The sequence below is a fragment of the Echinops telfairi genome, unplaced genomic scaffold (genome assembly GCF_000313985.2).
Source record: "Echinops telfairi isolate 266 unplaced genomic scaffold, ASM31398v2 ScPeMD7_7472;HRSCAF=8510, whole genome shotgun sequence".
NCBI classification, from domain to species: Eukaryota; Metazoa; Chordata; class Mammalia; order Afrosoricida; family Tenrecidae; genus Echinops; species Echinops telfairi.
The window spans coordinates 5,944,839-5,947,473 of record NW_022111376.1 but is presented as its reverse complement, the minus strand read 5'-3'; positions in this window follow the sequence as shown (position 1 = coordinate 5,947,473).

The following is a 2,635-nucleotide window of genomic DNA, read 5'->3' as shown; positions in this document are numbered from 1 at the left end:
AGGTGCTGCCGCTAATTCGGGGAACACTCTCTTCATTGGAGGGAGGAGCACAGGGCGCTCTCGTGATGACAGGCCTGCCATACGCCTTCCTGTCCCACTCAGGGACACAGGTGTGGTGGTGGCAGGTGGCTCTGGGAGGCCTACAGTTTGCCTGTTGGGAGGATTCCTGAGGGTCTTGTCCCATGATCAGCCTTTGGCTTTCATGCAAGGGGCTAGATGTGGGAGCCTGTTCTTCTCGGAGATCCACCAGGCCAAGGGGTGTGCCACCCCTTTGCAGAAAATCTTTGTGGAGCAGGCCTGTCTCTCATTCCTCCTTTGTTTCTGGGGCGCGGGGTGCCTCGTGCTGAGTCACTCCAAAGCAGCTTTGTCCTAGGCGGCATGAGAAGACTTTCCAGTTCTTATTGGACCCAGCAGGGCAGAGACATCCAAAGCCGCCCCACGGTCCTGAGGTGCCCCCCACCTACTGGCTTTGGCATTTGCACCAGGCAGCTATTTGCCAACACAGGCCCTGGGGGACCCGGGCAGAGCACCGGGATCAGGGTCCCTTCACTTCTACTTTGGGGGTTTCAGCGGGGTTTGGATCTGGTCGGAGGGGTTTGGATCTGTCAGCAGAGGGAGGTGCCCTAGGTTCTATCAGGAGTCAAGGTATAGGCCCGAGGGAACATGCGGGGGGTGGGATGAGACAGCAGTCTGGCAACTGATTGCCTTCATGGGGGGAATGCTTGAGCATTTGCCCTCCCCCAACACAGGAGAAACAAAAGGCGATGGCAGAAGACAGCCCGAACATAAGGAAACGCTGCTTTCTCAAAGCAGAGTTGACCACAGTGGCCTGCATGGAGGGAAGCCTGTGGGCGGGACATCTTAGGACCTTCCTTTGCTGGTGGGGCCTGGCCCCAAAATGAGAGGACACACCTGCAAGCATCACTTAATAACAGGGACTGGGAACATGTGTGAAGTGTAAAGCTAGATCAATCAGAAGCTGTAAAAAGTGAAATGGGAGCCCCAACAGTCAACACTGTAGGCAGAGGTTGGATGAAACGGACTGATGTTGGCCAGTCTGAGTCAGAAAATCAAGGTTCACACTGCTGGGAAGGAAGTGATCAATAGCAAAGGAGTTGAACCCACCTTCGAATAGGACTTTTCGAGATCTATTGACGTATGATGCTGCGTGTGACAGGATTAAATCTACCTGCAGACAAGGATATTTAATCAATGCAACTCTTACTCAAATCGATACACCAACCACCGACACTCGTGATGCACTCATCAAAGATTTCTAGCTACATATTCCGTGTGAAATTGGTCACGCCTGCATTCAAGCTGCATTGAGAATTACGATTGGAATGCCAAAGTTGGAAACAGGAATGAGCGGTAGCTGATAAATAATGGTCATCGCACTAGAAAGTAAACTGCACATCACATGATAGAATTTCACTCCACCAATGACTCCTTCATCGCAGATACCTTTGATCAAGGACACAGACGAAGAAAGATCGGCGATGTCAGGAGAGAATCGGCAGCTTGCACTTAGTCAGACTAGCTAATGCACATGGAAGACAGCATGAAGTCAGTGAGCTGGAGAGAAATTTCAGGCCTAGGGTCCCAAGATGGGTGCCAGATGTCAAGACGGGAAGATCTCAGCACTCTCAGAGAAGGGAGCTCCATGGGGAGTGATGCCCTGCACCTCTGGCAGCAAGAACCTCAACTTGCAGCTAAGTAGACTACTTCTCCTAGCGCAGGCGTGCAGCAAGTCCTGTTGAGAACTACCCCGTGAAATGCGACCAGTGCCAAAAGCACCTTCTGGGAGTCCTGCTTCCCCTGAGGCATCCCAACCAGCCAAATCTCTCCTCCGACCGGCCTCTTGGAGATAGCTCTTCAGGGGCAGTCTGATGAAGACATAAGCTTAACCCAAGCGTATTATTATTCCTTCTTCCTCTCCCGCATTGGTCTCCAGGGCCTATGCGCTCCACTTCCCATACACAAAATGACACTATCAAAAAATCAGACTCTCCGCCATCACCATGGTTGTGTCCCCTACTTGACACCCTTTTTGTTGGTTTGTGTATTATTGTTCTATTACGATATTCTCAGATTTTTGGCGTTGTCACTCCTCAGTGACATCTTCTATACCCATTCCTCCTAGGCCAAAACAGGCAGTCCTTTAGAGACCTGCACACCCACGCAAATGACTTTCCCCCTCTGTGATGGCACTGACACGCCCACCTCCACTTGGACACAGCAACAGGAAGTAGCAGTCACAGCTGAGATGTTTGTCCTTTTGTGTGTTGTCTCCCTGCACCGTCCCCCATTATTGCCTTCTGTGTTCTGACTCGTGAAATATGTGTCAGCGGAGCAGGTTGGCCTGCAGCCACGCGGGGCCTCCTTCATCCCCAGGTCCACCATCACTGCTACCTTCAAGCTGGTGTTTCCTCCCCTCCAGCCCTGCCACGTTGCTGCTTCCCCAGCATCACCGGCCTCCCAGGCTTCCCACGGCCCATGTTCATACTTTGGGGTGCCCTGCCCTCAGGGACCGCCACAGCTGAGGCCGTCCATTTTTCCTGGGAAATGTTGCCGTTCAATACAAGCACAGAAGGACGAGCCACCATCTGTCTGAGTGATGTTCCTGGTCCGTGTC